General features: G+C 37.8%; 1 pseudogene; it reads left to right on the top strand.

Moving 5' to 3' along the window:
* Positions 1-12923: 12923 nt before the first annotated feature.
* On the top strand, positions 12924-13545 carry LOC122747507 (annotated as a pseudogene).
* The last annotated feature ends 293 nt before the right edge of the window (positions 13546-13838 follow it).

The raw sequence follows: 13838 nt of genomic DNA, 5'->3' as shown, positions 1-13838 counted from the left end.
AAGTACTTTCCATCACAGTTGTAATACATTCAGCAAAAACATCCTTATCACTGCTTGTTAGGAAGATTCCCTCTAGCCAACAATCTTTCATCCATGTAGTTTATGCCATGGTTTGGAAATCCATATCACATTTTCAAATGCCACATTCTTAGCCAACTACCCATTTCCCAAATTAATTTTTATTTTCTGCATCTCTTTTCTTAAATGAGTAATAGTGAATATAAAAACAAAAACTGTACTTCAGTGGTCTTTAGTTTCTTTACCTAGATTTTGTAAACATTGGCAATATTTTTATGATCCATATTTCCATACCATTTTGCTCAGCTGAATTATAGGAAGTGGGTAGTTGTCACTCATTTTAATAAATCCTGGGAATTTCTCTCATATATCTTAGATAGATATCTCAATAAGACAGCAAATTTTTTTTATCAAGTCTTCACTCTTATTAGAGAATATCATTTTATATTTTCTGTAGCCCTATATCATTATTTGGAGGACAAGGAGTTGTTTATTCCTCAGAGCAGCAACTAGAAGGATAAAGCATGATGGAGAGTAAATCCAACTTCCTGCTCTCCAAGAAGAGCCTCAACTCTTTTTTAAGCTCCAATTGTACAACTGTATTTTTCCTTCCTTTACTCTTCTAAGCAGCATTCTATTGCTCTTTATTATCATGTTAAGAGTGTAGTCTCCCAACTTCCACCTAACATCCTCTTTTATTCTCATTGGCATCTTGATTCTCTTTCTTTTAGAAACACTTCATTATTCCTAACAACATAAGTTATGGAGAGATGTTCTGCGAATTCCTTCAATTCTTCTAGTAGGGAGGTCAGTCTGCAGTTGGAACACAGTCATTCTTCTGTAGAAGAAATACAAACATCTCACATTCCATGCAAGCCACAGAAGTATTTCATACTGGTTGAGATTTTCAGCCTTTTTATTTAAAAACAAAACAAAACACTTGAGGTTATTTAAACCTTGGATCTTAAAGACTTGATTTATACCAGTATCAAAAATGAAAAGGGTGATGTTACCACCAATGAAGTGGAAATTAAAGCAATAATTAGGAAATATTTTGCCCAACTGTATGCCAATAAATTTGACAATCTAAATGAAATGGATGAATATTTACAAAAATACAAACTGCCCAGGTTAACTGAAGAGGAAATAAAATCCTTAAATAAACCCATATTAGAAAAAGAAATTGAACAAGCTATTAATGAACGCCCTAAGAAAAAATCCCCAGGGCCAGATGGGTTTACGGGTGAATTTTACCAAACATTTAAAGAACAATTAATTCCAATATTATACAAATTATTTGGAAAAATAGCTGAAGAAGGAGTTCTACCAAATTCGTTTTATGACACAAATATGGTGGTGATACCAAAACCAGGCAAAGCAAAAACAGAGAAAGAAAATTATAGACCAATTTCCCTAATGAATATCGATGCTAAAATCTTAAATAAGATATTAGCAAGGAGATTACAGCAAGTGATCACCAGGATAATACACTATGACCAGGTGGGATTTATATCAGGAATGCAGGGCTGGTTCAACATTAGGAAAACTATTAACATAATCAACCACATCAATAAGAAAACCAACCAAAATCATATGATTATCTCAATAGATGCAGAGAAAGCTTTTGACAAAGTACAACACCCATTCCTAATAAAAACACTAGAGAGTTTAGGAATAGGGGGAGCTTTCCTTAGAATAATAAACAGTATCTACCTAAAGCCATCAGCAAGTATTATATGCAATGGAGATAAATTAGAGACCTTCCCAATAAGATCAGGGGAGAAACAGGGATGTCCATTATCACCCCTATTATTTAATATTGTTCTAGAAATGTTAGCTTTAGCAATCAGAGAAGAGAAAGGAATTAAAGGAATTAGAATAGGCAAGGAGGAAACAAAACTATCACTCTTTGCAGATGATATGATGGTATACTTAAGGAATCCTCGAGAATCAAGTCAAAAATTACTTGAAACAATTAACAACTTTAGCAAAGTAGCAGGATATAAAATAAATCCACATAAATCATCAGCATTTCTATACATGACCAACAAAGTCCAGTAGCAAGAGATAGAAAGAGAAATTCCATTTAAAGTAACGGTAGGTAATATAAAATACTTGGGAGTCTACTTGCCAAGACAAATCCAGGAACTCTATGAACACAACTACCAAACACTCTTCACACAAATCAAATCAGATCTAAATAATTGGAAAGATATCAATTGCTCATGGATAGGCAGAGCTAATATAGTAAAAATGACAATACTGCCTAAATTAATTTACTTATTCAGTGCCATACCAATCAGGCTACCTAAAAATTATTTTATAGAGCTAGAAAAAATGATAACAAAATTCATCTGGAAAAACAAAAAATCAAGAATATTCAGGGAAATAATGAAAAAAAAATTCAAAGGAAGATGGGTTAGCGGTACCAAACCTGGAGCTCTACTATAAAGTGGCAGTCATCAAAACTATCTGGTACTGGCTAAAAAATAGAGTGGTAGATCAATGGAATAGGCTAGGCACAGGAAATGCAGTAGTAAATGACACTAGTAATGTAGTGTTTGATAAACCCAAAGACTCCAGCTTCTGGGATAGGAACTCAGTATTTGACAAAAACTGCTGGGAAAACTGGAAGATAGTATGGCAGAAATTAGGCTTAGACCAACATCTTACACCTTATACTAAAATAAGGTCAAAATGGATACACGATTTAGACATAAGAGGTGATACCATAGGTAAATTAGGAGAGAAAGGAATAGTGTACCTATCAGATCTTTGGAAAGGAGAACAGTTTTTGACCAAACATGAGATAGAGTATATTATAAAATGCAAAGTGGATGATTTTGATTATATTAAATTAAAAAATTTTTGTACAAACAGAAGCAATGCATCCAAAATTAGAAGGGAGGCAGAAAGCTGGGAAACAATCTTTGAGGCCAGTGCTTCTGATAAAGGCCTCATCTCTAAAATATATAGGGAATTAAATCAAATTTATAAGAATCCAAGTCATTCCCCAATTGAGAAATGGTCAAAGGATATGAACAGGCAGTTTTCTGATGAAGAAACCAAAGCTATCTATTCCCATATGAAAAAAATGCTCTAAATCTCTAATGATTAGAGAGATGCAAATTAAAACAACTCTGAGGTACCACCTGACACCTATCAGATTGGCTAAAATGACAAAAAAGGAAGATAATAAATGTTGGAGAGGCTGTGGGAAAATTGGAACACTAATGCATTGTTGGTGGAGCTGTGAGCTGATCCAACCATTCTGGAGAGCAATTTGGAATTATGCCCAAAGGGCGATAAAGCTGTGCATACCCCTTGACCCAGCAATCCCACTTTTAGGTCTTTTGCCCAAAGAAATCATGGAAGGGGGAAAGGGACCCACATGTACAAAAATATTTATAGCTGCTCTTTACGTGGTAGCAAGGAATTGGAAGTTGAGGGGGTGCCCATCAATTGGGGAATGGCTGGACAAGTTGTGGTATATGAATACAATGGAATATTATTGTGCTGTAAGAAATGATGAGCAGGAAGAGTTCAGAGAAACCTGGAGGGTCTTACGTGAGCTGATGATGAGTGAGATGAGCAGAACCAGAAGAACATTGTACACAGTATCATCAACATTGAGTGTTGACCTACTGTGATGGACTATATTCTTCTCACCAGTGCAATGGTACAGAAGAGATCCAGGGAACTCATGATAGAAGAGGATCTCCAAATCCAAGAAAAAAAAAAGAAAGAAAGAACTGTGGAGTATAGATGCTGATTGAACCATATTATTTCTTTTGTTTTGGGTGCTGTTTTTTTTTTCTATTTTGAGGTTTTGCATCACTGCTCTGATTCTTTCTCTTGTAACAGGATTAATGCAGAATTAGGATTAATGTTATTATGTGTATAAATATGTGTGTATATATATATCTATATGTATATGTATATAGATATATAGATATAACCTATATCAGATTACCTGCTGTCTAGGGGAGGGGGGAGGGAGGGGAGGGAGGGAGAAAAATCTGAAATTGTAAAGCATGTATAAACAAAAGTTGAGAACTATCTTTACATGTAACAGAAAAAATAAAATATCTCATAAAAAGAAAAAAAAAAGACTTGATTTAAACTTTGTAGCTAAAGAATCATTTCTCAAAAAATTTTTTTTCTCTCAATGATCACTTAACATCCTAGTCTCAACATTAGACACTTTTGTAACTTCCCTTGTAACAACTCCTCTATTCCATCATCAATCTGAGCAAGTAGTTCTAATTAAATTTTCTTATTTTCATTTCCTTGTCTTATCAACTATTTTCTTTTTTAAAATTTGAGACTTCGTCTCCAAGTGTGAATTCCTAACTGTATTTTTCCTCCTCCTTTTATATTCTCTTTAGTTATCCTTGGTCCTGCTCCTCTTTCAATTTAGAATTCGGATATGGATCAGTATCTGGGGCTGGAAATTGTTGTTCTTCTACTTTTTCTCAAAATCTCCCAAGTTTCTCTTACCGAAATTACCACTGACCTAATTTACAATTCTAATCTCCTCCAAATTACCAATACAATTTTCTTATAGTCAGTAGTTAACAAATGTTTATTAAGCACCTACTATGTGCTAGTCACTGTGCTAAGCACTGGAGATACAAATATGAAAAATGATAACAACAAAGAAAGTCTCTGTCCTTAAGGAATTCATAATCTAATTGAAAAGAAAGTGCATAAAAGGAAGCTGAAAAATGGGGGAGATGAAATGAGGAAAATATTCAACACCTGGGCATGGTAGAGAAGTCAGTCAGAGAAGTCCCAAAGTAGTGTAGCTAGGTGAGAAATGAGATGTCTGAGCTGAGTTCTCCCCTTAAAAGGAATTTTAGAGTTCATGGCCTTTACCTTCCAATCAGAGGGCAGAAGGTAGTGATGAGGTGGAGTCCCAAAGCTGATGAGAGCTTACAGAATGGTGAGGTTATCCCATACCCTCCTGCTTCTTATAAAGTTTTTCTTCTCTTGAACTACTCTGTGTCCCACAATTCTCTTACACAGAAGCTGAAAATCAGAGGGTTAATGTGAGAATCCACTGAAATAATGAATAAAAAGCACTTGGTTTTAAAAACCTTCAAGTGCTACTTGAAGTCAGTTGTCCTTAGAGTTTCCCAAGGCAGCCTACTCACCTCCTCATCTAAATCCAAAATCTAATTTTTTTTTGGTTGGGGCAATGAGGGTTAAGTGACTTGCCCAGGGTCACACAGCTAGTAAGTGTCAAGTGTCTGAGGTCAGATTTGAACTCAGGTCTTCCTGAATCCAGGGCCGGTGCTTTATCCACTGTGCCACCTAGCTACCCCCCCCATCTATTTTTTTAAAAATAACTGCTTCCTGCTAGTTCTATGGGGTTAAAGAAAACAAAATATGACCGTCCTTAACAAATACTTGGCTAGCGCTCACATCCTACCTGATAATATTCCTCCAAGCTTACTTCCTCCAGTTGTTTTCAAAATTCTCCATATGATATGCTTTTCAATCCTCTTACCATTCCAACTATCATCTTTTTGAACAACTTTTAATTTATTAGGGATACATCTAATCTCTTTGAGGTAAATTATTTCCTGTTCTGCTGTCAGTGAATTCTAAGGAAGAGGAATCCTTGAACTCCCCCAAAATGCTTCATGATTTTCTCCAGGGAGCATAGGGCATTCTAGAGATAAGGCTCTAGAATGTTATGGGTAAATGTTCTTTCATGGGAGAATCAAAGGGTTATTTATAAGCAGAAATTTTGGTCTGGGGGTGTGTTGTGATTTTTTACTTATTTTATTAATTTATTTACACTGCCCTTTCTTTTTGATTTTTAAAATTTTGGTATCCTTGGTCTCCTAGTGCTCAGCAGAGCAGGGGATGAGGGGTATTCCTCACTCCTTACATTAGCTAGGCAGCTATAATAGAGAGGTTTATCTTTATGGATATTCCTGGTTATGTTACATTATTGTATTTGAGAGTAATGGAAAAAACAACTATTTTATGTGAGACTAATTTTTGTCCCTTCTCCGCTTTGAAGCAGTGTTGTGTGTGTGTGTGTGTGTGTGTGTGTGTTTGTGTGTTTGTAGAAGGAGATAGGGGAAGGGCTACAAAAGAGAAGGAAGAGGAGGAAGAAATAAGGAAAATTAGCTAAGGGATTTAGTATGAATGTGAATACATTGCTTAATATCCATTAATAATTAGGAGGTACGGGGCAGCTAGGTGGCGCAGTGGATAGAGCACCAACCCTAGAGTCAGGAGGACCTGAGTTCAAATCCGGCCTCAGACACTTGACACTTACTAGCTGTGTGACCCTGGGAAAGTCACTTAACCCCAACTGCCTCAGAAAAACAAACGAAAAAAAATTAGGAGGTACCCTGATTAGATGAAAGTGAGGTGGACTTATCCAATGATCAAATGGGCTTAGGCAAGATTGAATACTGTGACGAGTAAAACTAAATGTGTGGTTGCCTTATTCCTTTCACCAGTGTAAGAAAATTAGCTAGAATTTCTAACATAAATTAGAAACTTTAGCACCAGTTTTGGGCATTAAGCATTTATTAAAGCATACCAGATATTAGTAAAAAGAACACCTGGGTCAAAAAGTTAAGAAAAGGCCTATCTAGTCTAGAGCTCCAGCCTAGTCTGGTTCTTCCTCAAGTCCTCCACCAGGAGCCTGTCAGAGCAACAAACTGCCAAGTAACTGTGTGTGGAAGCTTTTCATGGGTCTGGAGGAGAGGCAGTTCTTACACACTGCTTCAAGCTAATTGGCTAGCATCAACCAAATCTATTGGTTCACAGGACTTGAGGGTGGTCCCATGTTGAGGTCAGAGTTCATAGCCTCTGAGAAAGCTCCCTCTTGGGAGTCAGGCAGGTGTGGTTTTAATCAAGTCAACTTTAAGTGAGTTAATCAGAGAAGTCAATCACTTTCATTCAATCTAATCAGTCCAAATCAATCTGGGGCTTTTGGGCATTGGCAAAAAGCCCATTATTTTCTTATAAAAACCAAGTCAAAGATTGATGCCCTTGGATAAATCATCCTAAATAATTCTCCATGATCAAGTTGGATTGATACCAGGAATACAAATATGTTTCAACATTGAGAAGAGAACTAACTTAAGTCAAATCAAGTCAATAAGCATTTTATTAAGCATTTACTATATGCTAGGTACTGTACTAAATGTTGGGAATACAAATATAGGCATAAAGAAAGACAATCCCTACTCTCCAAGAGTTTACACACTATGGAGAAAGAGAACACATAAAAGGCAACTGAAAAGGGTGGAGAGATCAAGGGAAAAGATTAAGGTAAAAGTGTGGGATATAGTAGAGAGAGCCCAGAAGAGTCAAGAGTGCAGCCTCAAGAGGGATGAAGATATGGCTGGTCTGAAACTCCTCCTTAAAATGAAGGTTCAAGATGGAACCAGTTACTCATAAGAAGACACCACTGGAGTAAAGGGTACTTCTAGTGTGTGTTCTAGGTGTGGAGTGAGGTTCTAGAATAAAGAGGTTTCTGGGTCATTGTACAGAAAGTCCAGAAAAGTAAGCAGTATAGCCTAGAAGGGAATGAACATAGTCAAATTAAAATTTTTTTTAAATCCCAAACCACATGATTGTATGCCAAAAAACCTTTTGATAAAGTATATTAATTTATGTTAAAAAGCACTACAATATATAATCACAGGGATCTTTTATAAAAATTGATTTCTTGTCCATCAGTTAAGAAATAGCTAGACAGGTTATGATTTATGAATGTGATGGAATGCTATTGTACTGGAAGAATTCAAAGGGATGTTTCAGAAAGACCTGGGAAGAATTATATGAACAGATGAAAAAGTTAGTGAGTAGAAACAAGAGAACAATTTACATAGTAATAGCAATATATCAACTATGAATAATGATAATGATAATCAATTGTGAAAGACCCAGTAACTCTGACCCACATAAGCATTCATCACAATTCCAAAGGACTCATGCTGAAAAATGTTATCTACCTTCAGATAGAGAACTGATAGTCTCAGAGTACAAGTTGAAGCATTTCTTTTTCTTTCTCTTTCATTTTCTTTCTTCCTTCTTTCCTCCCCCTTCCTCCCTCCCTTCATCTCTCCCTTCTACTTGTCTTTCTTTCTCTTTCTTTCAAACACATTTCTAAAGAGTTGAGAAATTATTATTAATAACCAATGATTTGTGGAGATTTAGATTTACCCCTTTTTCCTTTATCTTCATTTCAAGACTTCAATCTCTGAAGGTTGAGTTAACCTTCTCCTCTATCCAGACCCCACCTAAGTGAGACAACTATTGTGCTCCACTCAGTTTTGGGTAGGGATAAATTGTTTGAATAGATTGTGCAAGGCTATGGCTAATTTAGGAGTAAAAGAGTATTCAAATTTAGGTTCAGCCCTTCATTGTGATATTCATTCTCTCATTTTTAACCAATCAGAGTTGTTTAACACCCTGGGTAACACAGCCTCTTCCAAAAGGACATATAAGTCAAGGTCTAAGGGAGAAAAATATTCAAATGACCATCTTGTTATTAAAATGCTAGCATTATTTTTGTTTGTTTGTGTTTTTGTTTTTAGTGAGGCAATTGGGGTAAAGTGACTTGCCCAGGGTCACACAGCTAGTAAGTGTTGAGTGTCTGAGGCCGGATTTGAACTCAGGTACTCCTGACTCCAGGGCTGGTGCTCTATCCACTGCGCCATCTAGCTGCCCCAAAATGCTAGCATTATTAACAAAATGAATGTTACCTAGAAATTATGTCTCTCAAACCTTTTTAAATATCACAGAGTTTTGTATTTCTTATCTTCTTAAAGGAGAGGGTTGGGTGAGGTCAGGAGAGAATCTGGAACTGAAAATAAAATAAAATATTGTTAAAGCTAAAATTTCTAGCTAGTCTGTCTAAAATATCTAATGAGTGGTCGCCAATAAATTATAAGCTTTAGCAAGAGTTAGACTTTTAAGCAGGCTAAGGCAGAAGGCAGTTTCAGGGCATCTAGGAGGTCCTTAATAAGGTCCCCATTAGCAATAACCTTGCCCAAGGATGTTAAAAAGCCTCATTGTAACCAAAACATGCCAACTGAGTGACATATACTGAAGCCATTAATTCTTTTTTGTTGTTGTTGTTCATTTTGTTTTTTGTGGGGCAATGGGGGTTAAGTGACTTGCCCAAGGTCATACAGCTGCCCAAGGTCATACAGCTAGTAAGTGTTGAGCGTCTGAGGCCGGATTTGAACTTAGGTCCTCCTGAATCTAGGGCCAGTGCTTTATCCAGTGTGCCACCTAGCTGCCCCCTAGCTGCCTCCCCTTCCAGACCAGAGTCCAGAATCCAGTTTTCCAGATCAGAGTCCAGAGCCCAGTTTTCCAGACCAGAATCCAGCTTCCTCCTGATGATGTCTTACCACTTCAAGAAGACAAGAGAACTGAGAGACTTTATATGAACAGTTTTGTTTTGTTAGTTTTTGTTATCTCCTTCTGTTATTATATACCATCTGTAACATGTACTCTCTGCAGAGGCCCTCCGTCTGCAAGACCAATGTCAAAGCGTTGCATTCATGAGGGACTGCCCCTCTGGACAAAACTTTTCTCTCTCCCTTTTCTATATTGATATTAACATATTATTAGCTAGCATAGGATATTATTTTTGGCTGTTTCATTGAGCAAACTCATTCATTTTTCAAGTGAAACAAAGGGGGGAATGTGGTAAAAAAAAAACCGGAAGTTTTAGCTGAATCATTTGAGAATTGAGTGCATGCTACTGAAGCAGCTTTTGAAGGACTGCCCTTTTGGGGAGGAGACTATGACAAACAGCCGTGCACCTGCTGCTGCCTGGAGAGTGTGGCGAAGCATGCCATACTTCCAGGACGCCAACTTGAAACTGAGAGTGGGAATGGAATTTTGCTCTCTGTCTCGCATACTCTGGCTTCTTAGCTTAGCAGGGATGGCGCACGCCTTGGTGATCAGCTCTGGTTCTCAGCCTGACAGGCAGTTTTGGGATTCGGTGAGTTTTATAAAAGAATATAGACTAAGCTTAGATCTAAGGTTATTTATTTGTATTTCTACTTTCCTATTTCCCTAATCGGTATTACCTGTTTGTTATCTAATTAACTCTCAAACAATAAATGCTAATCCCTCACTGATTAAAGCTCAGAGACTTCTTAGTGGTCTGGGAGATATATAAGGGAAAAGTTAAAAGGGAAGTTTAATGCTCTTATATCCAATTTTATATCTCACACTATTTAAAGAAATTATTTTTAAAATATTTAAAAGCAAATTCTAGCATTCTAAGGTAGAATCAAATATGCTAATAAGGCAGCTAGGTGCTTTAATAAATAAGGCACTGCATTTGGATTCAGGAAGACTAGCTTTAAGACACTGGGCAAGTCACTTAATATTTTTCAGCCTTATTTTCATCATGTGAAAAATGGGAATAATAATAGCACTGGTCTCACAGGGTTGTAAAGATCAAAAGAGTTAATATCTATATAAAGCAATTTGCAAATATTAAAAAGCTATTTAAATGTTAGCCATCATTATCTAGTCTCTGTCTTGCAAAATGCATGCTACTATAAGAATACTGAAAGGCAGTGTTGCTTAGTTGCTTTCCTGGGCCAAAGTCTGACCTCTGACACATAATGGATGTGTGACTCCAGGCAAGTCTTCTGTTTAACTTTTTTTTAAAAATAATTTTAGTAATATGTTTCATTATTACATCACCAAACTTTCTTCCAGCATCTTCCTTCCCTCCTCCCAGGCAGCCATTGTACATAACAGAAAATATTTACATTCAAAAACTTCGAAAATATGTTCAATGTTACACACTATTGAAGCTTTTGCTTCTGCAAGAAAGAATAGAGGTGTCTTTTCATCTCTCTTCTTTGAGATCATCTTCATTCTTTTTTAATTTTGCAACATTCACTTTTGATTATTTTATGGTTGCTCTTTCTATTTACAGTGCTATAATCAATGTGGATTGCTTTCTTGGCTTGGCTTACTTCACTTTGTTTAGATTTTGGAAACCTTTCTATAGTTTCTGGTATTCATCGAATTCATCATTTCTTATAGCATAGTAATATATCATTAAATTCATATATTATAATTTGTTTATTCAATCCCTAGTCAGTGGGCACTTACTCTGTTGCCAGAGCTTTGCTACAGCAAAATGTGCTGTTATGAATATTTTGATGTATAAGGGGATTTTTATCTTATTAATAACCTCTTTGGGATATAAGTCCATTAATGAAAACTCTGTGTCAAATAATATGGACATTTTAGTCACTATATTTGCATAATTCCAGATTGATTTCCAAACTGGTTCTACCACTGCACACCTCCACCAACAGTTCTCTAGTGTGCCTATCTTTCCATTAACCATTTAATATTGGTTATTGCCATCTTTGTAAATGTGTGAGGTATGAGTTAAAATCTCAAGGTTGTCTTGATTTTAATTTCTTTTATTATTAGTCATTTGAAGCATTTTTTTTCACATAGTTCTTAGCATTTTATAATTCTTTTAAGAAATTTTTGTTCATAGACCATAGCCGCTTGTCTATTGGAGTATGACCTTTGGTATAGAACATCAAATTCTTATCCAAAAAATTTGATACAAAGACATTTTTTCCCATTAAATTACTTCTCTTCTTATTCTAGGAACATTAATTTTGTTATGGAGAAACTCAATCTCATGTGATAAAATTATCTCTTATCTCATTATAATTTTCTTTATTCCTTATTTGGTTAAGAATACATTATCTTCCTATAGCTAGGAAGGGTGCATGATCTGCTTCTGTTTAGCTTTCAAAGTCTTTCATAACCAGATTCCAACCTATCTTTTTAGCCCTATTAAACATTATTGGCCTCCTTTTACTTTACAATCCTTCTTTCTGTCTCTGAAATTTCATTACCATACTGATTGCCTTGGTTTTTGATACTCAACACCTTCTCAACTACATTAGTTGCCCATTCCATATGACTGGAATACTGGAGGATGAAGCAATAAATTTCACCCAAAGCCTTCCTTTACAGAGGTCTGGGATTTGAACTTTCCAAGTAACTCCCTGTAATCCATCAACAATTCAGTGTGGTTTGGACTTCTTGGAACATCATGCCTTCTGGATCCTCCCATTCATCCCCAGCCCCCGCTTTTAATTATCCTTTTGTGTATCTTCTTCCCCCATTAGACTGTAAGCTCCTTGAGGACAGCAACTGTCTTTCTTTTCCTTATTTGAATCTCGGGCATTTAATAAAGTGACTGGTGCATAGTAGTCACTTAACAAATGTTTACTGAACTTAAATTGAATTGTCTTCTCACACATGACATTCCCTTTCCTCTCCCTGTACCTTTGCACTGATTGTTCCCTATGTCTGGAATGTACTCCTTTCATACCTCTACCTCGTATAATCCCTGTATTCCTTTAAAACTCAGCTCAAACACTTCCTATATGAAATACTATTTATATGAAACACTTTCCTGATGCCTTAAAATACCCTTTGAACAGAGAGCCAAAGAGGCACCTTACTCCAACAGATCTGGGGGTTCCATGAATTATACCCCTTTTGAAGATATTTTAATTGAATATCAATATTGATTACTATAATTTGTAGTTTACTTTGCTTAGCTCTCCCTTTTTTGAGGTTATATCCACCACGTTCCTGCAGCTTCTTAAAAAAAAAAATATATATATATATATACATACACACACACATTTGTATATGTATGTCTATATGTATGTATACATATGTTTATTTATATTAATTTATAGAAATTGAATAAAATATATAGACATATATACATACACACATATGTGGCAAGAGGCAATAAGGCATAATGGATTGAATTGTATTGTCCTTCAGTGATTCCATTTGAAATATGGTAGAACAAAAGGGGGAATTTATTGCTTATTTTAAGAGGTAGCATGGCTCGTAAGTCCTCCTGCCCTGCAGGGGGCGCAGGCGGAGTTTGCCAGGGCCGGCCGGGCCGGGTCGAGCCGGGGCCTCTAAGGGGCCTGCTATGCCGGAGCGAGTGCCGAGGTGGAGGCTCCGAGATCCCCCGGCGGAGGGGCCGGCAGCTCGGGGCCCGAGGAGCTGGGCCAGGCCAGGAGCCAGGCCCGGGTGCGGGACCTGCTGTTGCAGCTTCAAGACCTTCAGGCCGAGCGCTCTGAGGCCTTTGGATCCCTGGACCAGGGTCATCGGGCCTACCTGAGCAGTGTTCCACACTGTGACTTCCCTTGCTACCGGTAGCTGGTGCACGAGGTGACCGAGGCCTTCGCCAGCATCTCCCGAGAAGTTCTGGCCATCGAGCAGTGGCTCAAGGACACCCATGGGCAGCCCGACCTTGCTCAGCACCTGACCCGTCTGCAGAAGCAGGAGCAGCAGCGCCTGGAGCTGACAGCGGCTCTACAGCTGGCCCGGCAGAAGGCCCAAGAGGAGCCAGGGGCCGCGGCCCCCAGAGAGGAGGTTCGGGAACTGCGCTAGAGAATAATTAAAACCATGGAGATTGTCCAGGACCTGAAGTATGATTCGGAAGAGGCCGAGTGATGTTTGGCCCCAAGGGAGATGGGAAACGCTAGAAGGAAAGGCGCCCCTCAGCCTCCTCTGGGGTCCCCGGGCTCCAGCTGGGGGATGGGAGGGCCTGCTCAAGGCCTTCACCCCCCAAGAATGCCCCTGGACCTCACCCTGCTGGGGGCAGAGGCCATCTCATTCTGGCCTGTGGGGCAGCATCTCCATCAGCCCCTACTGCTCCCATCGTTTGCCACAATAAAGCCTTTTCCTTTCTCTCCCCCCCCCCCGCCCCCCCAAAAAAAAGAGATAGCATGCAATGATGAGCCAAC

The sequence above is a fragment of the Dromiciops gliroides genome, chromosome 3 (assembly GCF_019393635.1).
Source record: "Dromiciops gliroides isolate mDroGli1 chromosome 3, mDroGli1.pri, whole genome shotgun sequence".
Taxonomy (NCBI): domain Eukaryota; kingdom Metazoa; phylum Chordata; class Mammalia; order Microbiotheria; family Microbiotheriidae; genus Dromiciops; species Dromiciops gliroides.
Note: the sequence above shows the minus strand (reverse complement) of the source record. Positions and strands in the feature narration are given on the sequence as shown.